General features: G+C 44.7%; 1 protein-coding gene across 1 annotated transcript in view; it reads right to left on the bottom strand.

Annotated features, from left to right (window-relative positions):
• LOC126183371 (liprin-alpha-1) overlaps positions 1 to 26,359 on the bottom strand; it is a 1,187,054-nt gene that overhangs the window by 941,103 nt on the left and 219,592 nt on the right. The window contains exon 2 of the mRNA XM_049925301.1: positions 14,823 to 14,888. The gene's annotated coding sequence lies outside the window, so the exon portion shown is untranslated. The remainder of the gene's footprint in view (positions 1 to 14,822; positions 14,889 to 26,359) is intronic.

Below are 26,359 nucleotides of genomic sequence, written 5' to 3'. Positions count from 1 at the left end.
TAGGCCTTTTCTATTTTTAAGTATCAAAATGGCTCTGAGCACTATGGGACTTAACCTTTTAAGCATCCAATGAAGAAATTCCGTGTTCTGTGTAGCATCTATTCGCCTTGCTACATGTTCCACCCACCTTCAGGAAAAACTGAACAGGTGAACAACGTACGATGCAGCCGAGTATATGACGATATGCAAGTTTAGTGAGTTTAAATAATATAAAATAAAGTTCTTTTTCCTTTTTTTTCCAGCGACACGGAAATACCTCAACGCACCATGTTGAAGTATCCATCAGAGCTAGGTGCCTACAATGGGAAGCAGGTATTAGTGGTGGGAGGTGCTCGTCTGATGAGCGAGCACGAAGAGTCTCTACATTTGGTACCGCGGTTGCGTAGACAAGAGCTTTCAAATGCCCCCATAAATGAAAGTCAAGAGGGTTGAGGTCAGGAGAGCGTGGAGGCCATGGAATTGGTCCGCCTCTACCAATCCATCGGTCACCGAATCTGTTGTTGAGAAGCGTACGAACACTTCGACTGAAATGTGCAGGAGCTCCATCGTGCATGAACCACATGTTGTGTCGTACTTGTAAAGGCACATGTTCTAGCAGCACAGGTAGAGTATACCGTATGAAATCATGATAACGTGCTCCATTGAGCGTAGGTGGAAGAAACTAAAATGAGCTCTAGCATGGAAAGTAAGCGTTTCCGGACACATGTCCACATAACATCATAACATCTTTTCGTTATTTGTGTGTGAGGAATGTTTCCTGAAAGTTTGCCCGTACCTTTTTGTAACACCCTAAACTCTATTTACTGTACCAACTGTACGGCACAACTTATATATATATTAGTTGTGCCGTACAGTTGGTACAGTAAATAGAGTTTTGGGTTAGTATGCAGGAGGTCGATTGTTCGATTCTGGGTTGAGGCATTTTTTTTTTTATTTGGTAAATGTAGTCCAGGTGGTACAGTATCTGGCATCTTAATCGTCAACAGCGATTGCAACGGGTCCTCTAGAAAACATTTGCACTTACATAATACAATCGTAGAAATGGAGGACTGGCTGTCTTTGAAAGAAGCCCTTTCCACGTCGTGAGGGTGAATTTATTCGCACCACTTCATCTACTAGGTGCGAAACCTGTTTTCTTTGTACCCTCTTCCAATGATCCCATAGATTATCACCAACTATTATTCTTGCCTCGTTCAGGTCCACTACATTTCGTTAAGGCATTACATTACCAGTAGGACTAGCAAGGTGCTTTGCGAATAACGTCCAAACTCAGTTACTACTTGTATGTGTTATCACTATGGTCCCACTAATTATGCCTTTCAACGTTGAGTCTGGTAAGCGCATGATGTTCAATATGTATTTCAATGCATTATTATTATTATTACGCTATCTATGGGATTGTGGAAACACGACATCTATTATCATTAGGCAAACAGTGTAATTCTAAACTGAACATTCCACAATTAGCGGTGTCTGGATGAATCATGCACAATAATATCTGTCAGAGGGATAATGCACGTTAGGTGGAACAGCGCACAGGACTGACGGCGTGTTTATACTGTATGCGCTGTCTACCAGACAGGGACTAGTTGCGAGTGGAGTAACGCGCCCGTTACAGACTCCAATTTACATGTGTACACATATCGAATTTTCTCACTGTAAATGTGTAAACCAGTGTGGCAGACGTATGGCATACACAAACGATGAATATGTGGATATGCTTCTGATCCTTGGTGCATCTAACAACCGGGCTGGAGTTGCCACTCGCAAACATGCAGCTAGATATCCTTTTCGACGCCATCCAGACAAAAATGTGTTTCGTCATTTGGAGCTGCGCCTTCAGAAGTCAGGTTCTCTCCTTCCACCACTGCGTGACAGAGGTCGTCCACAGACTCGCTGTATTCCAGCTACTGAGGAAGCTATTCTGGAGGTCATACACCAAGAAACTCAGCGAAGAACACATAGCATAGCAAGGCAGCTGTGTGTCTCACAACGCATGGTCGTTAACGTACTGCACGAGCATGGGCCCCACCCTTATCATTATGCTTTCACGCAACACCTGCATCCTGCAGATCGCCATCAGTGGATGCAATTCTGTGAATGGTTCCAACAACAACAGGAAGCAAATGACGACACTGTGAACACCGCAGTACAGTCGGATGAAGCAGCATTCACTCGTGAGTGTGTCTTCAATACGCACAATGCCCACCATTGGTGTGAGGTTAAGTCGCACGTCACCCGCGACCGTGGATATCTAGTTCGCAACGTCTGGGCCGGAATATTGGACGACATGTGTTTAGGCCCCTACATGTTGCCTGACCGGTTGACTGTAAGAAGGTATCATGCATTCCTCTCAAACTATCTGCGTGATGCGCTGGAAGATATTCCACTACATGTTCGGCAGAGAATATGGTTCCAACATGATGGTGCACCTCCACACTCTGGAGTTAATGTGCGTCAGTATTTGGACAGATCATTTCCAGGAAAATGGGTCGAACAAGGAGGTCCAGTTGTATGGCCACCGCATTCACCTGACCTAAATCCCTGGTTTTTTTCCTTCCTGTGGAAACACATGGAGGGTGGCGTAGCGTACTGGTAAAGAGTAATTGTTCGACGTGCTGAAGATTGTGGGTTCGAACCTAATAGGGTGCTTTGAGATTTTTTATTTTTAAATCTTTACCGAATTTACTTTGATTATAACGTTTATTCAAATACGTGGCATAAATGTCATTTTTTATTTATATACTTTGGCACTTCATTATAATATCATATGAACTTCCTTATTTGCGCTCATTGTTACTTTCTATCAGTCGTTTTCCACTTGCGATTGTTCATGTGATTTTGATTGTTTTTATGTATTACCGTCGATTTCATTTTGTCCGTTTTGACATGTCATGTTTTCGTACATGTTACTGCATTCATTATTTCTATTCCTAATTGTGGTTGGATCTCTTTCGTTTACATCTTCATCTACGTTTTTTTTCCAAAGTACAACTAGAATTTGTTTTAGATACCTGTATGACGACTTCTGTCTACAACATCCACGTATTTTAACAAAAAAATTTTGACGCCACTGCTCAGTCAGCATCAATAGATTATTTCTCATTTTGGCTTTCAACCGATAGATCGCCCAATACAAATGTTTCAGTATTATGATACAGGAATAAAAATAATGCACGTAATTCGTACAGAGATTCCAATAGGTAAAACAATGAAAGAAAGAAAAATTGATGATACATGAAACGTTACTACGACGATTAACATGACGTTACAAAGAATAAAATAAAAAAAAAACATTACATTGACGGAAAGTAATTGCATACACATAATGACCAAAGTAATTCTGATAACGGATTATAAACAAATACTTCAAATCCTCTGATAGATTCGAGCCCACAACCTTCTACAAGTTACAAATGTCCTTTAACCACTACGCTACGCAAAAACTTTCTGCAGTACTATTATCTTTATGTACTAGGTTATCACGTGGGCCCATCCGCGTGAATGGCTATGGGTTCGGTTCTCGTTACCGTCCAATGCTTTCCCTTTTTTCCGTTTCCGCTAACCAAATGAAGACCGCCTTTGGCGGGCTACTTGAATGTGTGTTCCTTTTTCCAACGCGCCATTCGAGAGTGGAATGGTAGAGAAGTAGTATGAAAATGGTTCGATGAACCCTCTGCCAAGCACTTAAGTGTGAATTGCAGACTAACCATGTAGATGTATTATTTCGGATGTCAGAGTGAATAAGAGAACAAATGAATAGTGTATGAGAGTGTTACATGAAGCACTTACTGATAACTTAATGTGTGAAAGCGTGGAAATGCTTATTACGGAATGATGATGTAAGTGATGGAACCGGTGCAAATGCCGAACAACTAGTTTCCACACAGAAGAAAAGATTTTGCCTTTTCCTTCATATAATGCGGATAAGGACATTCGATTATTAATTTAATTTTTTTCTTCTATTAAATTTCGGAATTCGAAAATTAATTATAACGAGGTCTATGGTTGACTAAGTATGGGAAGAAGGTGATTATACACACTTGCTCACGAATCACGAAGACTTTTTGTAACAAGGAGAGTGGAAAATACTGCGAGCAATAACTATGACGGAATAGCCAGTGAACTTACATCTGGTTCTGGAATGTTTACAGCCATAATTTTCGGACAGGTAATTCGTAGGTTTGAAGTGAACACTGCTTGTTAGCGTGGACGTGAAGTATGAAAAGGTAATGCTGTCTGAGGTAAACAATTTAACACCTTAGTGAAGGCCGCACTTGGCAGCGCCAACTTTTTCTTCATTTTTTAACTGATAATATAACGCAGTTGAAATGCTAAATTTCCACTCACTGTACAGAGTAGCTCCGACTTTTTCAACAGTATAAATGTTTCTAAAATCATTTCTCAAGTGTCATAAAGACACTGTAGATGCTGTCTTCTTTACTAGCATCTACTGTTGATTCATGAACGTTGATATTCTCTAGGAATCTTATCGAAGCAGTTGCACAAATTATTAGTCTGAACTCTAGGCAGGCAGACATAAACAAGGGCGAATCAGGAAGTCATTGCCCCGATTTTTTATTAGTCGAAATGAGGTGCATACAGTTAATTACAAGTATACGTTCTATTCTATGTACCTTACATTATTTTTCCACACTGGTTCAAACATTTGTCCCGTGCAAGCACTATATTTGAGACGTCCCTCTGGTAGAATTTTTTCGGCTGACTGCAACCACCGTCGGCTGCTGTCTTGGCTTCATCGTCGCACCAAAGACGTGGATATTGCTAGGAGCGAAGTCTGGACTATATGACGGGTGGTCCAGACTCTCCCAGAGAAATGATCGTAACTTGTCGGCGGTTCTGATTGCCACTGGTAGCCTAGTGTTGTCGTGAAACATAACGACGTTGTCCACAACGGGAATACCTCGACGCTTCTTCCTGATGGCAGTCCGCAGCCGTTACAGTGTGGAACAGTGACTGTCAGCATTGATGGTAGCTCCTAGTGGCATGGAACCCAGCAGGAGCGATCCACTACGAAACCAGAAGGCTGTTAACATCACTTTCCGAACAGATGGCACTGCATGGACCCTTTTTTTTTGTCACAGACGAACCCGGATGTTTCACACCATGCTCTGCTCCTTCGATTCCGGTCTGAAATGCTTATCCAAGTTTCATCGCCGGTAACAATATGGTGCAGGAAACTGTCACCCTCCCCAGCATATAGCTGCACATTATTCAGATAGGCAATAATTCACTTGCCTTTCATCATTTCATCCAACGCCTTTTTTAAAAAAAAAAAATCTTTATTCTAAGTACAATAGTCAGACATCATAACTCACTACCTAAGCTAATTAGTGGGTCTTAAGTTACTACATTAACAACTGCAGCTACATACTTTCTTTAAAGGCTAATACTATGGACAAGGTTAGTGTTAGCAACTGTTCTACTGTACAAGTATACAGAGAAGCTGTAATCTCTGCAGCGTTACAAGTATGCCAGCAGGTGACCTGCCTGCCCATCGAGCTAATCCCAGTGGGCGTCCCCCCTGGCACTGGGCTGGCCCCAACAGCTTAGGCACCCACCGACAAGAAGCCTTCCGGAACCCTAACGACCCATAAACGATATTGTAAAGACTCCCATACGAAATTCAAAGCTCGCAGGAAATATCTTGAGTTGTACACGCCGATCCGCTTTCACCATTCCATCCACGCGGGAAGTGTCGTCAGTCAGCAACGACCACAGCCTCGCCGAACGTTGATTGCTACCCACGTTTTTATGGCCTCTAGCAGACTCATAACACCACAACCTCACAGTTCTCAGAGCCAGACACTTTTCCCCGTACAGGGGCTACATTTCCCTGCGAATTTCGTCCGTAAAAGACGAATCATACTTCGTTGCTCTACGATGTGGATATGTGAAGCACAACCGCCACCTTCAACTTCTGCGCCGCGGAGATACCGGCAGATATGCCCAGGCCAAAACTTTCTAATTCGTCCATGTAGGTGGCTAAGAGAAACAGAACGCCGTCCACACCGCGTAAACTGCGTCAATAAACATTTGCCTTATGGAGTTATCGGTGGACAGTGTCGATAGATACGGGGTCTCGAAGATGGAGCTACTGAGCTGTGCAGTCACTTTAGCCGCCGTAGTTTTTTTTTTTTTTTTGACACTATTCGTGTTAGCGTACAACCATCTCTGTCATCTAGTTTTGATTTGTGCCCACTATTACGTTTACACGATGATGTCTTTCCATGTTTTGTGTACGCCTGTCATGACTGTTGAAACAGTTGCTCTTGAAACATTCAGTAAGTTGGCTGTCTTGGTTACTGATGCCCCAGCTAATCGGGCCCCCACAATCTGCCCTCTTAGTAACTCTGTTAGGTGTTTCATTGCACGTCGACAACGGCCTTTGAATGCAAACACGAAGTGTGCACTACTCGTAAACAACCTGCACTGATGCCTAATCCGTACTGAACACGCACAGTCCAGCACCACACGGGGCTTACCTGTGTTGTTGACCGTCAAATACACATTATTTTACCTATCCCTGTACATACAGACACATAGTTTTATTGCAGCGAATTTCCCGGCTTAGCACGGGTAACAGTATGTATCTATGGCCACAGATCTGGATAGCATAATGGTAATTTTGTTCACGGACCAGTATATAGAGTTATGATTAAAATTCAGAGAACAACGTTATGTAACAATGTCGGGACTCAGCGCAACCCGCCTACCAATGCGAACCGCACATCAGAGGCGTCGCGCAACTGCAGTTCATCCAATTTCCACGAAATACAGGGCGCCACAGACAAGCGGGCAAACGTGTGGCGGCAGCCATATACCGTTGACATCACCGCGGGACTGGTACCCTGAGCTGTAAACTATTTCGCCGTTTAATTAATCATGGTTCAGTGGAACGGTAAACAGTGTGCTTTTGGCATAAAAATGTGTTACAAAAACAGTGATTGTTCGGAAAATCTACAGAGGCAGTTCCGATCTTTCGTCAACTAAGGCTTTGCCCAAGTACGCGTATGTCATTTACATTGCACACACACACACACACACACACACACACACACACATATATATATATATATATGACACTCTGCTGTATTATACTATACGACTCTAGAGAGGATGTTAAATTTATCTCTGGTATTCAGCTGTGTTGAATGAACTTTCAGTCCTAAAACACTGACAAAAACTTTGGCTTGTTGTAGTGCTCAATCTCTCTACACAATGAATAGCATGAAGAGACAGAATGCACTTTATACTCTTGAAGTATCGCACCTGCTTCCCCACAATCTTTTCCACCAGTCACTATCCCTCTCCATATCCTTCCTGCCTCCTCCCCCTCTGGCACTCTCTCTATAGCCCCCTCCCCCGCCCGTCCATCTCCTCCTCCTCCAGCCCTCTTCCACCTCTCTCAATCCACCACCTGCCCCCCTTCTCTACCCATCACCCCACTATCATCCCCACCACTACCCCAATGGAAAGCTGATGGTTTTTATCTTTACAGTATATCTTCCCATATAATATACTACATCGCTAGGCGAGCACAAGACGATAATACCATGCGTCTCGTTTCCTCATATTTATGTTCTCTCTGGAGCGGGAATACAAAGTAAAGCAGCGAACATTAAGTGATGAATGCAGGGGATTATGATAAAGGGACTTAAACAGTGTGAGATATGGAAGTTTGGATAGCTTCGGTAGGCGTGCACGGATAACCGAAATGGTTAAGACGAAAGCTTGCGGTAAGCGGGAAACCCGGGTCCGAGACCTGGTCTGTCACAAATTTTCATGTCACTAATAGGTAGTAATATACACACATCAAGAAAATTTTTGAATCACCTCGGTTTCGAGAGTTCCGGTACCTGTACAGAAAATTGGAAGGGAGATTAACATAGACATCATTTCCGCTCGTTTTATTGTTCATGAAAACCACACATTGCATGTTGTACCATCATACAGCGAGACCTTCAGAGGTGGTGGTCCAGATTGCTGTAAGACACCGGTACCTCTAATACCCAGTAGCATGTCCTCTTGCATTGATGCATGCCTGTATTCGCTGTGGCATACTATCCTGAAGTTTATCAAGGCACTGTTGGTCCAGAGTGTCCCACTCCTCAACGGCGATAGGTATAGACCCCTCAGAGTGGTTGGTGGGTCACGTCGTCCATGAACAGCAGTTTTCAATCCACCCCAGGCATGTTCGATAGAGTTCATGTCTGGAGAACATGCTGGCCACTCTAGTCGAGCGATTTCTTTATCCTGAAGGGCGTCATTCACAAGATGTGCACGATGGGGGCGCGAATTGTCGTCCATGAAGACGAATGCCTCGCCAATATGCTGCAGATATCGCTGCACTATCTGTCAGATGATTCCATTCACGTATCATACGGCGCCTTCCATAACCACCAGCGGCGTACGTCGGCCCCACATAATGCCACCCCAAAACAGCAGGGAATCTCCACCTTGCTGCACTCGCTGGACAGTGTGTCTAAGGCGTTCAGCCTGACTGGGTTGCCTCCAAACAAGTCTCCAACGATTGTGTGGCTGAAGGCATATGCGACACTCATCGGTGAAGAGAACGTGATGCCAATCCAGATCGGACCATTCAGCATGTTGTTGGGCCCACCTGAACCGAGCTGCATAATGTCGTAGTTGCAAATATGAACTTCGCCATGGACGACGGGAGTGAAGTTGCGCATCATGCAGCCTATTGTGCACAGTTTGTGTCGTAACACGACGTCCTGTGGCTGCACGAAAAGCATTATTCAACATGGTGGCGTTGCTGTCAGGGTTTTTCCGAGCCATAATCCGTAGGTAGCGGTCATCCTCTGCAGTAGTAGCTCTTGGGCGGCCTAAGTGAGGCATGTCATCGACAGTTCATCTCTCTCTCTCTCTCTCTCTCCTCCAGGTCCGAACAACATCGCTATGGTTCACTCCGAGACGCTTGGACACTTCCACTGTTGAGAGCCCTTCCTGGCACAAAGTAACAATGCGGACACGATCGAACCACCGTACTGACCGTCTATGCATGGTTGAACTAGAGACAACACCAACCGTGTACCTCCTTCCTGATGGAATGACTGGAACGTATCGGCTTTCGGACCCCCTCCGTCTAATAGGCGCTGCTCATACATGGTTGTTGTCCGCCCCTGGTAGCTGAGTGGTCAGCGCGACATAATCTCATACCTAACGGCCCGGGTTCGATTCCCAGATGGGTCGGAGAGTTTCTCCGCTCCGGGACTGGGTGTTGTGTTTCATCCTCATCGACACGCAAGTCGCCGAAGTGGCGTCAACTCTTAAGACTTGCACCAGGCGAACGGTCTACCCGACGGGAGGCCCTAGCCACACAGCATTTCCGTTTCCATACATTGTTGTTCACATCTTTGGGCGGATTTTGTGACATCTCTGAACTGTCAACGTCGATCTTCAGGAGTTCTGGGAACCGGGGGTGATGCAAGACTTTCTTGATGTGTATACAGGGTGATTCAAAAAGAATACCACAACTTTAGGAATTTAAAACTCTGCAACGACAAAAGGCAGAACTAAACACTATCTGTAGGCGAATTAAGGGAGCTATAAAGTTTCATTTAGTTGTACATTTGTTCGCTTGAGGCGCTGTTGACTAGGCGTCAGCGTCAGTTGATGCTAAGATGGCGACCGCTCAACAGAAAGCTTTTTGTGTTATTGAGTACGGCAGAAGTGAATCGACGAGAATCCGCGGGAAACAACTCAGTATGAACGTGACACGCCTAAGGTGAACGTTTTCTGTGCCATTTCAGCCAATAAAGTTTTTGGTCCCTTTTTCTTCGAAGGTGCTACTGTAACTGGACTACAGTATCTGGAGATGTTAGAGAATTGGCTGTTCCCTCAGCTCGAACAAGAAGCACAATTCATATTTCAGCAGGTTGGAGCGCCACCACATTGGCACTTATCTGTCCATAACTACCTGAACGTCAACTACCCGAGGCGATGGATCGGCCGCCAGGCAGCCCGTGACAGAGCACTTCATCACTGGCCTCCAAGAAGCCCTGATCTTACCCCCTGCGATTTTTTCTTATGGGGGTATGTTACGGATATGGTGTTTCGGCCACCTCTCCCAGCCACCATTGATGATTTGAAACGAGAAATAACAGCAGCTATCCAAACTGTTACGCCTGATATGCTACAGAGAGTGTGGAACGAGTTGGAGTATCGGGTTGATATTGCTCGAGTGTCTGGAGGGGGCCACATTGAACATCTCTGAACTTGTTGTTGAGTGAAAAAAAACTTTTTTAAATACTCTTTGTAATGATGTATAACAGAAGGTTATATTATGTTTCTTTCATTAAATACACATTTTTAAAATTGTGGTATTCTTTTTGAATCACCCTGTATATACGTAACACATCTGATGCGAAGATATTCACATTCATCTCATTTATTTCAAATTAATTTCGGACGGCTGTCCTTCGTCATTAATGTCTGACATCCAGGCAGGCAAGTACCAATGTATTATATTTGAACTCTATAGCAAACCGACGTTAAAGACAATAGTCTGTAATTTTTGCCATGTCCGTTTTTTTTTCTTTACCCTCTCTTATTAAAGTGACACGTAGCCATGAACAGTTAATCACAATATCGGGCTACGAATGTCAGGGCGTATCTAAATATTCACTTGCCAGATGGATGGATTCGTCGCTTATCAGAAGCAGATATCATCTGCATACGGTCACATTCCTCACTCGATTCGCTGTGTGATTTCTTCCACTGGAGTTTCTTCACCAACGAAATGTACCTGCCTCCACCATCAGTGACACTGCCATAAATGAAAAGTTGTCTAAAACAGTGCACCTGACCTGCTTGAGCGTGTTTTGCAAGTACTAGATCAGCTCCTGGACGTATATCGTTTTACAGATGGTGCATGCATCTGTCGTCGATGTATAACTTTCAAATTTCCCCCTGGAATATGGTGATCAGATCATGATCAGATAGTGTTACTAAAAAGATAGGCTTAAAAAATGACCCAATAATCTGTAACGGCTCTGTACTTGCAGCCTTATACAAGAGAGAACTACAGTAATTCCGCTGCGCCTGTCCCAAGCCCGAGGCCTCACCATACAAGAGGTGAGGAAGGAGGAGGACGAGCAACAACCTCGTTAAGAAACTAAGGTTCACCTGGCCGGGGTGGTAGTACGTTGTAAGGGCTCCTTGCTAGGACTACAGTGAAGACCTCAACGGTAGTGAAGGTGGTGGGAATAGTTTTCGGTACGGCGGAACTAGCGGAAGAGGCAACCGAAGGGAAAAAAAAAAATCCACTTGGCGTCTGTCTTGAAACAAGCGGCTAAGTGGTCAGCGTCTGTCCACCAGTGATGCGGCTGAAAACCGTTCCTCAGAGCTAACAACGTTGAGTAGAATTCTTAGGGGACTTGTTCCCCTAACCCAACAAACAACAATAGATACGCACCTTGTAAGAGATTTTACCCCAGGGAGTAACCAATCTTCAATTTCTAAGGAAATTAAAAGTAGGCATTTGGATTCAGGGAGGGGGGCGGGGGGGGGGGGGGGGGGCTACAGCAGTTTGCGAAGGATGAGTCGGAGCATCCTGAAACTTGCCGTAAGCAAGCAACAAATAAAATTAAATACAAAAATATAAACTACTTGGCAACTTTCAAAGTAAACTCACTTCTAAAAACAGGAAAAGTTCAAACGTTAATAAATTTTATAAAACGAAAACATATAATGATAATAGCACTCCAAGAAACAAGGTATACTGATGAACATTCATTTGATTCAGAATCTTTAAAGGGATGCTGGGAAAAAGAGTTATGAAGAATGTACCCCAATTTGGAACAGTATTCATTGTAAACCAAAATATATTAAACTCGATAGTAGAATTTGAATCTATCAATGGAAGACTTTCTACATTAACCTTCAAATCAGTAAACAAACTGTATACCATTGTAAACACATATGCAACAACAAATGCGAAAAACAGAACACAAAAAGAAGAAACAAATTTTTTGGCAGGAACTGTCAAACACCTTAGACCAGATTTCATCCAAAAGCAATAATATTGCTGGGAGATTTTAATGCTCAAATCGGCAGAGAACTTCATCACCGATCCATAGTAGGCAAATTCCCTGCACATAAAAGAACCAATGCAAATGGAGAAAAACTTATTAGTTTATGCAGAGAACATGACATAGTTCTAAAGTCTACATTTTTCAGGAAACTCCCTAGGAAACAAACTACACGGGTATCCCCGAACCCAGTCTGTGAGGAGAAACAACTTGGCCATGTTGCTGTAAGCAGACAGTCTACATCAGAGATACTCAATGTAAAAGTTGCTAGGAGTGCAGGTTTAGAGTCAGATCACTATCTATCGATTGTTAAATTCAAAATTAGGCCAATATATAAAAGAAAGCGCCAATATCAACCTAAAAAGTTTGACACTCAGAAATTAACTAAGGAAGATAAATCCAGGACACTTTTGGAAAACAGAACACCTAAAACATGGGAACAACTTCAAAAAGACATAGTACAGACAGCAGAAGGAACCATTCTCCTTACCAAAAAATATAAACATGTCTGGTGAAATGATGAGTGTAACGAACTAATCCTAACAACGAGCTTGGAACATATGGAATGCAAATAAAAATGATGAAAATACGAACTCCCTAAAAGAAGCCTGGAAGTAAGCATCGAAAGGCCTTAAAAAGATCAAAGTACAATACATGAAAGACCAACCAGCATCAATAGACTCCAACTTCAAACAGAACAATGCTAGGGACTTTTACAAAACTTTCAAAAGTAACTTATAGGAATACACTCCACCTAGTCTAATTTTCACGGACCCAAAAACGCAGAAAACTGCATACAATAGCATAGAGAACTGTAGAATACTTGCCGAATACTTGGAAGAACTACATAACTGTTATCCACCGAAAGAAAAAATTAATTTCGATATTGTAAACCCAACACCACCGGACTCAAAGTCGCCAACCACAGAAGAAATGAAAGAAATCATAAAATACCTTAAAAATAATAAAGCACCTGGAGAGGATACATAGTTGCTGAACTATGGAAGTACTCTAGTGACAACATGATACAATGTCTATCAGAAATACTCAAAGAAATGTGGACAACCCAGAGCTTACCACCAGACTGGACATCTGCACTAATACATCCACTACATAAAAAGGGGAAAAAACAGATCCTAGCAATTATAGGGGTATCTCCCTCTTACCAGTGACCTGTAAGATCTTGTCTAACGCGCTTTTAAAAAGAGCAGAAGAAATACTTGACAAACAGCTAGGAGAGTATCACGCTGGATTTAGGAAGGGAAGGTCATGTGCAGAACAAACATTAAACTTAAAGAACAGAACAGAAATGAGGAAAATCAGGAACTTTAAATATGTAATTACTTTTGCGGATTTTAAAAAAGCCTATGATTCAATTGACAGAAATACACTGCTTGATATCTTAAAAGAAGTGGGACTTGATACTAAAACAACTGAAATAAATTAAAGCTTGACAAATGCAAAATCGAAAGTAAAATTTACGGGAGAGCTCTCAAAATCGTTTGAAATAAAGTCAGGTGTTCGACAGGGAGATTGATTGTCACCTCTGCTTTTCAATTTGTGTTACAAAAGGTAGTTCGAGAATAGAGGAAGGCCATCAATACTAATGGGGTTCAACTAGGAAGAAATCCAATCAAGATCACTGTCGATTGTTTAGCCTTCGCAAATGACATGGCATTGATTACAGATTCACTAGATAATGCCCAAGAACAAATAAGATAACTGCAAAAACAAGCAGCCAAAGTAGGACTACAAATATCCTTCGAAAAAACAAAGTTCATGACAAAGATCTGTGATGCTCCTAAAATATTTCAGTTGACAACAATACAATACAAAAAAACAGATTCCCTTAAATACCTAGGAGAGTGGATTACACACAATGCAAAAGAAAAGATAGCTATAGAACCTAGAGTGCACATAATGCGAAGTGTGTTCCATATGACCAAAAACGTTTATAACAAATAATCCTTGTTCTGGAACACGAAATTAAAGACACTACCAAACAATGGCCAGACCTGAAGCTCTGTATGCTGCAGAAACACTTAAACTAACAAGAAATGGAGATCTTGAGAAACTAGAGAAGGTTGAAAAAAGAATTTGAAAGAAAATAGTGGGAGCTAAAAGAAACGATAACGCTGAATACAGGTTAAGACCAAACGGAGAGCTATACTTGAAAACTGAAAAACTAACCGATGTAATGAGGAAGAGGAGACTACAGATTTTTGGACATATATTCAGAATGGATAACAACAGACTAACCAAGCGGATATTCACATTACTCAATAGCTACAAATCCAAGCCATGAAAAACTCTGGAATTACAGTAGACACAATAGAAAACAGAACACATTTCAGAAAGGCAGTTCAAAAGGCAGAATTTCAGGAGAGAAAGAAAACAACTAGACGAAAGTGACCTCAAGAAGAAAGGGAACAACCCTCTAAAAGGATGAAGGAAATTTGGAAACTAAGGAAATCTAATACAATGAAGAGTAGCCAAAGTTGATTCATCGTACCCTCCAAATGGTTTATTCGAAAGAAGAAGAAGAAAGAGAACTACAGTGGCCAAGGAAACCATGGATTAATACTGACCTGAGGGAGGCCATTGTGTAATACGGTCGAAACGGTTTTAAGTTTATGATTAAAGTATTTTATACAATGGCGGGCTACACCACCCAGAATACTTGTGAACGACAGACATAAATTATGCGCTTGTTGTGGAAATGAATTAAATGAAAAGTGCCCTTACCGCACATGGCAAATCCTTGATTGCAGTCAGAACTAGCGCAGCAGTCAATACGTTCCACTTACGTACCTGAAACAAAAAACAAAAAGCCTTATGATATTCATTCTGACTGCCAGACATCATATAGTACATCTGCTGGTCAGAGTCAATTATGGAATCACGTTCTAAAGCTATAAAGTTACACGATTCGAACAATACTTGCCTTATTCCTCCAGATAAGTTATCTGTAAGAACTTTTTCTAACAAGCGGTTCATTCGATCATTTTCTGACCAGGATTTCAACTCTTGTCGTTCGTGCTATGCTCTGAAGTCAAGTGGCTCCCGCTTATGGACCTGGTTGGTAAACTTTACCGTATTTTTTCTTCATTACTAATCCCGTCTCTGAATACTGATAAAACTTACTAATACGTTCATTTACAGGAGTAAGGAAAATTAAAACGTTGAGAAAGAAAGAAAGACACACACACACACACACACACACGCGCGCGCGCGCGCGTCCTGCAAGTGTGTTGCCGTTGCGACTGTCCCTGCACCGAGTGGAAGGTCACCCCCGACGTTGATTTTAAACTTACAAACAGTTACCATGAGCGCTACATATGGGTAAAACGCCGCATTCGAATATATTGCAGCATTTCAGCTGAAAGTAAAGCACCAATAGGGAACAATAGAGTGAACATCCGTCATGCAACGATGGACAATCGCAACCGGTTATTGGGTACAAGTCATCATATTACGTGCAGAAGGTTTGTAAACCTGGGAAGTTGCTCGACGTGTGCACCGGAGCCAAGGTGACATCGTGTGGACATGGAATCGGTTCAAATTGTCAGGTGGAGTCATGACACACCGCACAGGCCTTCCAAGTTCTACAGGTGCATATGATGATCGATATCAACGACTTTTGAGTCACCGAGGACTGAGTGCCTCAGAACTGGATTTGGCGTTCGAAGAGGCGACAGGACGTCATGTATCGCATTAATCAATTAGGATACGATTGCATGATACGAATCTCGGCTCCCATTCACAGCACCACGTCGTACGCCACACCACCATGCACTCCATTACGGACGAGCAAGAAATCACGCACAATGGACGCCCCAGGATTGGCGTCGTGTGTTGTTTACGGACGACACCATGATCTGTAGTGCCCTATTGCTCGCAGACGTGTTTGGGGACAGTCCGGTAATATCGAACGCCTCCAACGCTGTCCCCCGCATGTGCAACAAGGCGGTGGAGTGATCTTCCGGGGTGTCATTACTAGAGGTCACCAATTATCTAGCCGGCCGTTGTGGCCGAGCGGTTGTAGGCGCTTCAGTCCGGAACCGCGCGACTGCTACGGTCGCAGGTTCGAATCCTGCCTCGGGCATGGATGTGTATGATGTACTTAGGTTAGTTCTAAGCTCTAGGGAACTGATGACCTCATATAGTAAGTCCCATAGTGCTCAGAGCCATTGGAACCAATTATCTTCCGTGGTTGCTGAGGGAAATCTCACTGCTCAACGATACAGGGGCGAGATTCTGCAAACAATAGTGTGACCATATCGCCGGCACTTTCCTGACAATTCCATCTTTATCGACGATAATTCGCAAGGTGATCGTGTTGTTCACGTGAACACGTTCCTTCGGCGTGCTATATCACCAGCATGGAGAGGCCTGCTTGTTCCCCGGACATAAACCCAAACAAACATATTTAGGATAGATTTAAACGAGATGTGCAACGACCATGTACTCTTGTGACTTATGTAGGATCGCCATGGAAGAGTGGGGCAATTTGGACCGGGGCTGGCTTGATGTTTTCATCGAAGGTATGCCACGACGGATTCAAACATCCATTCATTCACGGGAACGTTCCACCACGAACTGACGTTGTACAGGAGAGATATGAACATGCCTCCCCCCAAAGTAAACACGATTTTGTCGTTATACAAATGTATGCTTTTTTATTTGGTGATGAGGATACATTGCAAATGAATGTGTACGCATGTCTCAGAGACAATTTTTGTTTTCCTTGTCATGAATTTCGAAATAAAGGGGGGGGGGGGGGACGACGATACCAAAACTATACATGTGGATTCAAACACGCGTGTTTCCTCTTACTGACGAAAATAATGTAACTTACATACACTTCTTGGAATGATTCCTTCCAATTTTTTGTTGTATGTGAGATCAAGAGATAATCTTCAGCCTATGTAACAACGTAACTGCAAAATATTAAGAGTTTTATTACAAGTTTCACTTCCACTGAGGCAACTCCAATTCAATATACAAAATAAAATTGTTGAGGCTGTGTTAAACTTTGGCTAAAGGTAACACTGAGGAATACAACAAACTTATAGTAGTTTTTAATCTATAATCATAGTGCTTTAAGCCAAGCGGCCACTGTAGCTAGTACTACGATATTTTTAACTATATCAAAATACATGAGTTGTGCGTAGTAGTTATCAACCAATTATGAATGTGAGTTCGTGATTTACTAGAATGTAAAATCATCCAAATGCAAAGACGCTGATATCAAATTTACTGGTGAATAACTCTCCTCACATAAAATACAAAAAAATGAAACTAATATTTTTTGGCGACAAAACAGATACTTTTTCCGAACAGGAGACTGCACTGCTTTACACTAAGAAAATGCCACGAGTAATTTTCAAAATTAGCGTTGAAATAATGGAGTAATGTTTTGAGCCTGGACATGGCAGCAAAAATTATAAATTGCAAGACGTGATAAATTTCCAGGAAATAATTTAATGGAAGGATTATTTTTAATTCCAAGGATGACATTGTCGGTATTACAGAGGCAGAGAAAAATTGTGTAACAGATTTTCACTGTATACTGTTAAAGAATGTTGTGGTAGTGTACAACTACACAGACATCAAATTTCCTTTTATTTGCAGTTTTACCAAAAACTTAGCGAGTAATCAGCTTTTGCCTCCCCAGTTTGTGAGCGCCGCCTGTCAGTGTGCTGTATCATATCGGGTGTATGTGCAACGCACAAAGCATTTGACCAAGCATGGGAGGAAAATGTTTCCAACAGCCATAATTCTAACGTACTATTAACGGGTTCTGAAAACAATTGTGGACTCTTCGCACTATAGTTACTGCTGGTTTGAAACATGCCGCTGCAAGAATTAGACAGCGTACTAACCTGTAAGATAACTTTTTTTTATGGCTACATGAAGTCATTACGTAAATCGACTGTGTAATCGAGGTCAAATAAACACGCATTCACAGTGCAGCTCAGAAGAGCGCGCTGCGCAGCTTGTGTACACTATTCAAAAATGGCTCAAATGGCTCTGAGCACTATGGGACTCAAATGCAGTGGTCATCAGTCCCCTAGAACATAGAACTACTTAAACCGAACTAACCTAAGGACATCACACACATCCATGCCCGAGGCAGGATTCGAACCTGAGACCGTAGCGGTCGCGCGGTTCCAGACTGAAGCGTCTAGAACCGCTCGGCCACAGCGGCCGGCGTATACTATTCAATCTTAGAGCGTCAGCCCATTTTTACTTTACTGTAAGAGGGGTGGTCAGCACGGGAAGTTGTCCGCGGAATTGGCATACACTACAGCGATGTTTTTCGAACATTGAAACGCTGTCGTGAGGCACATAACACTGAAGACGTGTGTCGCACTGGCGGCCTGCTGAAACCGCTACCTACCCACTATGGCTTTTTGGAGCCACCTAGGAGAGCTGTGTTGACCCACACCATCAATGTAGCCTCTAGGCGTCTATTAGGAACGACAGTAAAAACTCACCAGCTAGGTGGTGCACGAAGGAGGTGGGCATGGGAACACCCGGAATGCAAGCTATATCAGTGGCGTCAGGTTCTCTTCACCGATGGCTGCGGGATTTGTATGACACCTGACGATCATCGCAGACGAGTGTGGAGGCAGCCAGAACAATGCCTGTCTCAGACATGCAGCTCTACACGTTAAGCACGGATGTTGATCAGTCCTGTTTGGGGCTGGTATGTATGTATATTGGACGCGCTCTCTCTCTCTCTCTCTCTCTCTCTCTCTCTCTCTCTCTCTCTCTCTCTCTCTCTCTCTGTGTGTGTGTGTGTGTGTGGGGGGGGGGGGGGGGGAGTCATCAGTCTTTTACACACTAGATGATCTCAGGAGAGGACTCCTAAACAAGATTCGAGACACTGGAATCTTGGAAATAAACGGGACTGTCGCGGGAAAAATGCGACGAATGGACACACTAAACCAGATGTCTACACACAGTCATGTAATTTCTGTAAATTACTGTCTCGTGGCTCGTTGCCGCGGAGCTGGAGCCCGACAGTGACCTGAGCGAGCTCCACCGGGTTCAGATCAGGCAAATTTGGTAGTTAGGACATCAACGATAGTTCACTATCATGCTTCATAAATCACGGTAGTACGATTGTGGTATTGTGACGCGTACAGTTATCCTGGTGGAAAATGCTATCGCCGTCCGGAAGACGTCGAGCATGAAGTGATGAAGGTGGCCCGCAATAATTTACAAGCAATCCACACCAGTCACTAGCATTGACCTCATGTAAACCCAGCTGAATGTCCCACGTAGCCTAACGGTGCATCACCTGGCGGCTCCTAGACGATATTTCGAGCAGCCGTGCGGCTGGATGATGGCGTATCCGGACACGACTCTCTACCTGATGTCAGAAGAAACGTGACTAATCCGATCAAAAGTAATCCATGATATGAATCTGTGATCGGCAAACTGGAGATCGCGAGCTGCTAGCTGCTCTCCAGGAAATTTTCGGTATATCGTGGTAACGCTCACGTTGGCTAACCTAGACCGTGCTAACGACAACAGCCTGTTTCTACAGCGCAAATGTCGTTGTCAATTTTGTTTTGTTTTGCTTTGCTTTAGGGCGCAAAAAACAACTGGGGTCATAGGCGCCCAAGTCAAAATTATAAAACACGAAGACAGACAGGAGTTAAAAAAAAGACTATGTCAGTCCCAGTTGACATAAGAGAAGACAGCTAAAACGGGCACGTGGAGAAAGGGCTACAAACCAGACCATACAGAAACGGAAGTCCAAAATTAAAAATTAAGTGGCCTTCGCTACGATGGTGGTGCGTCTGCATGAACAAAGCACCCATAGTCGAGTTTCGGACGGACAAGGGACCGGTACAAAAGGAGGAGGGTGGTTCGATCGGCATCCCAGGGAATACTATTGAGGACAAGTGGGACACTGAGGAACTGCTTGCAGCAGGCTGCCAGGTTAATACACATGAGAGGACCAAGAGTGTCTGAGCATGAGCCCCAGGAATTTCGTAGTGTCAACGAACGGAAAGGCAACGGGCCAAGATGTAAAGATGGTGGGAGAAACCATTTACGCCGCCAGAAGTTCATACAGACGGTTTTGTCAGTGGAAAAGCGAAAGCCATTGGCAATGCTCCATGAGTGAGGACGATCAAGACAGCGCTGAAGATGCCGCTCAGTGAGACAGGTCCGTGTAGAACTGCAATATATGACAAAATCGTCAACAAAAAGGGAGCTGGAGATGCCCGGCGGGAGACAGGCCATTATAGGGTTAATGGCGATAACAAAGAGAACGACGCTTAGGACGGAACCCTGAGGCACAGCGTTTTCCTGGATAAAGGTGTCCGACAAGGCACAACCCACACGCAACTTGAAAACTTGGTCTTTTAAAAATTTCTTAAGGAAACAGGACAGGCGGCCACGGAAACCCCATGTGTAAAGAGCACGAGGGATAAAAGATCTCCAGCAGTTGTAGGCCTTCTCCAAATCGAAAAATCGGCCATAGTCTGGGATTTCCGCAGAAAACCATTCATGACATCGGTGGTCAAAGTAACGAGATGGTCAACTGCAGAATACCTCGTTCGAAATCCACACTGTGCATTCGTCAGCAGATTTTGAGACTCGAGCCACCATACCAGTCGGGCAGGAAACATACGTTTCATGACCTTGCAAAAACAGCTGGTAAGAGAGATGAGGTTTTTGTCCTTACCGGGTCTAGGTATGGGTATGAAGGTGGCTTGACGCCAACTTCCGGGAAATGTATCCTCTGGCCAGATGCGGTTGTACGTGTTAAGCAGAAAGTGCTTGTCTGCAACAGAAAGGTGCTGCAACAACTGAATGTTGACGGCGTCTGCCCCTGGGGCAGAGGATCGAGATGAACTGAGAGCATGATCTAGCTCCCTCACAGTAAATGCGGCATTGTAGCACACACGATTCCGAGAAGAGAAGGGTATCGCCTGAGCCTCCTCAGCCCGTTTCCAATGGAGGAAGGCAGGGTGATAGTGGGAAGAGCTCGAAATGTCCGTAAAATGGCGGCCCAAGGTGTTGGAGATAGCAACAGGGTGCACGATGGCATCGTCTGCTACTGTCAGGCCGGAAATTGGGGAATGGATCTTGGTCCCAGAGAGCAGTCGGAGGTTGGCCCACACGGCAGAGGAAGGTGTGGAACTGTTAAAAGAACTAGTGAACGAAATCCAGCGAGGTCTTTTGATATCCCGAAGAACTCGGGGACACTTTGCACGCATCTCTTTATAATGAATGCAGTTTTCCAACGTAGGGTGGCGGTTAAAAACGCGGACAGCACGTCTCCATGCGCGAATTGCGTCGCGGCATGCCTCAGTCCACCAAGGGACTGGGACACGACGAGGTAAAGAGGGAATGCGAGGAATGGAACGTTCTGCAACAGTATGGATAACGTTTGTGAGATAGTCCACCTGGTCATCACGACTGGGGAAATCTTGTTTTGCGAAGGTCGCCAGGGAGGAGTAAAGCTGCCAGTCAGCCTTAGTAAGCTGCCATTAGGGCATGCATGTGGAGGGGGTAGGAGTTACCAGGCGTAGAGCATATGGGAAATGGTCGCTCGAGTAGGTGTCAGACAGAATGGACCACTCAAGACGATTGGCAAGCTGGGTAGTGCAAAAGGATAGGTCCAAATGGGAATAGGTGTGCGAGGAGTCAGAAAGGAAAGTGGGGGCGCCACTATTAAGGTGGAAGAGGTTAAGTTGGTTAAGAAGGTCAACCAAGAGGGCGCCTCTCTGGCAGGTCCTGAGAGAACCCCAAAGAGGATGATGCACATTAAAGTCACCGAGTAGTAAAAATGGGGGAGGTAGCTGCCCAATAAGCTGAAAGAAGTCTGCGCTGGTGACATCGCATGACGGAGGGACATAAAAATCACAGAAAGGAAAAGTCAGCTGGGGAAGGGAAAGGCTAACTGCAACAGCTTCAAGATGGGTAGTCAAGGAGATGGGTTGACAATGAAGTTCTCCCGTATCAGCAGCGTGACGCCCCCTGGAGATGGAATGCCGACCTCAGGGGGAAGGTCAAAACGAACCGGTAAGAAACGTGAAAGCTCAAAGTGGTCATGAGGGCGCAATTTCGTTTACTGAAGGCAGAGTACATGGAGACGCTGCGATTCTAAAAGCAGCCGTAAATCCTCTTTGTGGACCGAAGGCCGCGAACGTTCCATTGGAGGAGAGTCATGATGAGGAAGAGGTTTAGGGGTGTCATCTAGGTGGCTATCGAGTGACAGACTGAAGAGTTGCTACGACTAGAGATTGGAAAACTGCTTCATCCTTAGCAACTAGTTCACTGGTGATTGCTCATTTTGGGAACCGTTCGTTTTTACTCGTTCATCGTTCAATGTCCGTGATAAATGGTTCTTACGAAAAACTGAAAATTAGTAGCATATGTGAATGAGGATGGAAGGCGCCAAGAGGGGGCACTTGCTTCCCCTCTCTACTACAGAGTTTCTATTCATTACAGAATTCTCACACCCTTGAAGCAATGTTCGTGATCCTGCAGAACCTCTCGTTTTGCCAACTGTAGCGTTATGTGGCTGATCGCAGTGAAATAATATAAGATGGCGCACGGAAAACCGGCCCCGAGTAAAGACTGCTCGCCAATTACGCAAGACTTGTTGACCGCTACGAGCAGAATAGATAAACACGTAATAATTTGGCAGTAAAAAGAAAAAAGCTAATGCACACTTCGAAACAATAGATGACAATTGGTGGGCGACAATGAGCAGTCTAGTATTCGGGTCCGATTTTTCGTGCGCCACCCTGTACCACTCAAATAATATTGTATTCTCTTCGCAAAATGTGGCACCAGACACTCGATTATAGAGCGCGGCTTCAGTCGGTTGTAAGTATGTCTGCCTTCCATAACAGTGAATATGCTGTTTTACCTAGGATAAAAAAAAGACGGAAAATGGCCACTCATGAGGTGCCCTGGCGACTTCCTTTGCATGTGTAATAACAAAAAAACCTTGCCCTTTTGTAAGTATGTCTTCTGCCATTTATCGAAATAGTGAAGTAAGCTGATATGTCCTTTTGTTACCTGAAAAGATGTATGTATTAGATACCACGTAATTTTTATGTAATTTACGTAATTATAAAGTACATTTTAATTACCTGTCGTGGAAGCTGAATTGAATACGACAAGAACCAAAGTCCAGAGTTCAAAAAAGGTTTTAAACAGATCTAGAATGGGAGCGCGCAGCGAACGAAACGAAAAACAACTCGATACTGAACTAACTAGGAGCAGTGGGCAGTGGAACTGCGGCGAGTGGCAACGCTAAGAAGGACGAGTCCGCCCGAGGGAGACCGACACCGTCGGGTACGAGATCGGCCGACGTGCCGTTGCGGGAACGAGACCGACCGTTTCTTGTTCCCACGAACTATGAGCAGAAAGCCGCGACCGAAGCGAACTGTGAAAGGCCGTTGCTTAAAATTCGATCCTCGTTCCTTCCGTTCACCTTGGTGAACCGTTCCTTTGGACCCGTTAGTTCGCGATCGACCCATCTCTATTTACGACGGCACCGAAGCAGGAGGATCCTTCTCCATGGAGTCCACAGAAGCATCGGCTTGTTTGTGCGGTCGGTCTGTGGAGTCCAACACTGAAAAACTGTTGGTGGTGCGCACCGCCGACATGGAGGCCGGCCGGGTTAAGGTATCACGTGGTGACATCGTCGAAGAGGATCTTCAAGTTGGCGAAGGAGAAGACCGTTTGCCTTTGGTGGATTTCTTCGAGCCTTTCCGGTTAGAGGAAGACTTGGGTATTGTCTGGCTGGAAGGTCGGAGGATGTCTTCACAGGAGTATCCTCCTGTCCTTCCTGGCCTACCGGTTGTGTAGCTTGTGGCTTCGCCCCTTGATGCGAGAGTTTGATGGCTTGCACAGCTGGACGGGGGGGATTCTACCAGTAGACTGGGCGATTTCACAACCTGAGAGCTGAATTGGATGTCGCATGTCTGCATGGCCATGTCCTTCATGAAGCGGGGGCTAACAAGAAAAGAACTATAGGTGCCAGACGGGAGAACGCAGGGTTTGCGACTAGCCACCAACTTGTGAGCGACTGGGTAAGGCACGTTTTTTCCTTTACCCGGATCTCTTGGACAGCCCGCTCATCAAGATACACGGGACAATGCCGAGAGGCGGCGGCATGGCCGCCATTGCAGTTGATACAGTGGGGAGAACAAGGCGGACAATCGCCTTCGTGCGCATCCTTACCACAAGTTACACATTTGGCGGGGTATCAACAAAACGTTCTAGTGTGGTTGAAACGATGACACTGGTAGCAGCACATAGGGGTTCGGAATGTACGGCTGGACTGTGATAATTTCATAGCCTGCTTTGACCTTGGACGGAAGCACCACTCTATCAAAGGTGATAAAAGGAGTCCGGGCGGGCACTAAGGAGGAATCTACCTTTTTCGTTACACGATGGACGGCTGTGACACCCTAATCAGAGAGGTAAAACTGGATTTCGGCCTCGGTTAGACCGTCGAGCAGCTTAGTGTAAATGACACCACGGGAAGAATTTGAAGTTCTATGGGCCTCGACACTAACAGGGTAGCCGTGGAGAAGCGAGGCGGCAAGCAGTTGTGGTTGACAATCAGAAGTAGTCTCCAAAAGCAAAGTGCCATTTCATAAACAAGAGCAGTATTTCACAGGGTCGGCAATTGCGTCAACACCTTTCTGAATAATAAACGGATTTACCGTGGCGAAGGACTGGACTGACGTCTTCAGTACGTGAGAAGACGAGGAACCGTGGTGCAGCGGGAAGGGTCTTGAAATCAGTAGCCTCATTACGTTTACGTTTCGTAAACGTTGACTGTGAAGATGATTGACTTATTGCGAGGAAATCCCCCGTGATTGGCAGCGTCTCCGATGGTGCGCTCCTCCCAACTGGGGGCCTCCATCACAAGGGGGCGCACCAGCCTTAGGTGACTGTTCCCACCTCACAGACGGACCAATCGGTAATTTGGGAAGGTTGCAGCTCAGGCAATCACTCCTCCCAGGGCCTGGCTTGTACAGGGAGTACGTGTGAACTCTACTTGTCTACCCGCGGCTGGGATTTATGCGTTACCCCGCTCCTGTTACGGGCCAGACGCGTGGGGCGGCCTTCAGGAGTACACAGTGAGGAAGAAGAAAAATAGTAACCTCAAACACCCAAGCGGAGGAACGAGAGGAGCAGGGAAACAAAGAAATGAAAAGCGAGCGAAAAACAATCGCGAGACTATTCTTACGTCAGCGACAGAAAATGCATAACATTCCCAGTAACACCCCAGACATTTTATCCAAGGGAGGGGAAAAAATAGCAAGAGGATAGACATGCAGCACGGAAGTGAAAAAATGCTGGAAAGGCTGCGTCCCCGTGGTAGCCAAGCACGAACCCGCCAAAGAGTGGCGAGCCCCCTGGTGGGGGGGGGGGGGGGGGGGGCGGGGGGCGGGGGGAGGTTGTCAGTCAAGAATACTACATTGTCGGCTTCATAGTAGTTGTAATTGCCGTAGGTTGTGCACGTCATGTTTTTCGTATGTCAGACATTTGCCAACTTGGATAATTCCATTTTCTGCATTGATACTAGGCTAGGTTTGTTCTAATGATGGTGTGTTAAAGCAAAAAACTTATCATTTTAATTTGGAATGGCAAACAGGTTACTTCCTTACACAGGAAAGTTTTTTTTTCTGCGCCATGCAAGTGTATCAATTGGGAAGAAAGGGAACGTCGAACGTTACTTCAAGACCGCACACTCATGCATTGAAAAGAATTTCCCACTGGATTCTACTGTAAGGAAAGAGAGGTAAGGCAGTTAAAATCCGAACTTAATGCTCAACAATCAACTTTTTTAAAACCATTAGACAAGAATAAAGCAGCAACTGAGGAGTCATTCCGAGTTTCAAAAATTACTGCAAAGAACAAGAAATTTGTTGTAATGGCGACCGCAACGGTCGCGGAGTTGAACTGACGGAAAACGCGGCGGGACCCGCGGAGCGGCCGCGAACACCACCACCTCGGGAGAGGACGGACACGACCAACGAAGAACAGAACGAACAACAACAACAAGATCGAAACAACAGACTCGCAAGAAAACCTAACAACCACCTCCACTCGCACACAGAACAAGAAAGTAAATAAGCTGTCTAAGGCGAGGCGATGTATCCAGAGACGTACGCAAGGTTAGACTGGCTGGCTGACTCGCACTAAAACTCTGACTACATATGCCAGGTGTGGGGGCAGTTTAAGCAGCGGAGCTGCTGTTCCTTCGGTGATCTCGTTGGGGTGCA

This window comes from Schistocerca cancellata, chromosome 4, assembly GCF_023864275.1.
Source record: "Schistocerca cancellata isolate TAMUIC-IGC-003103 chromosome 4, iqSchCanc2.1, whole genome shotgun sequence".
NCBI classification, from domain to species: Eukaryota; Metazoa; Arthropoda; class Insecta; order Orthoptera; family Acrididae; genus Schistocerca; species Schistocerca cancellata.
This window is presented reverse-complemented; position numbering and strand designations above follow the sequence as displayed.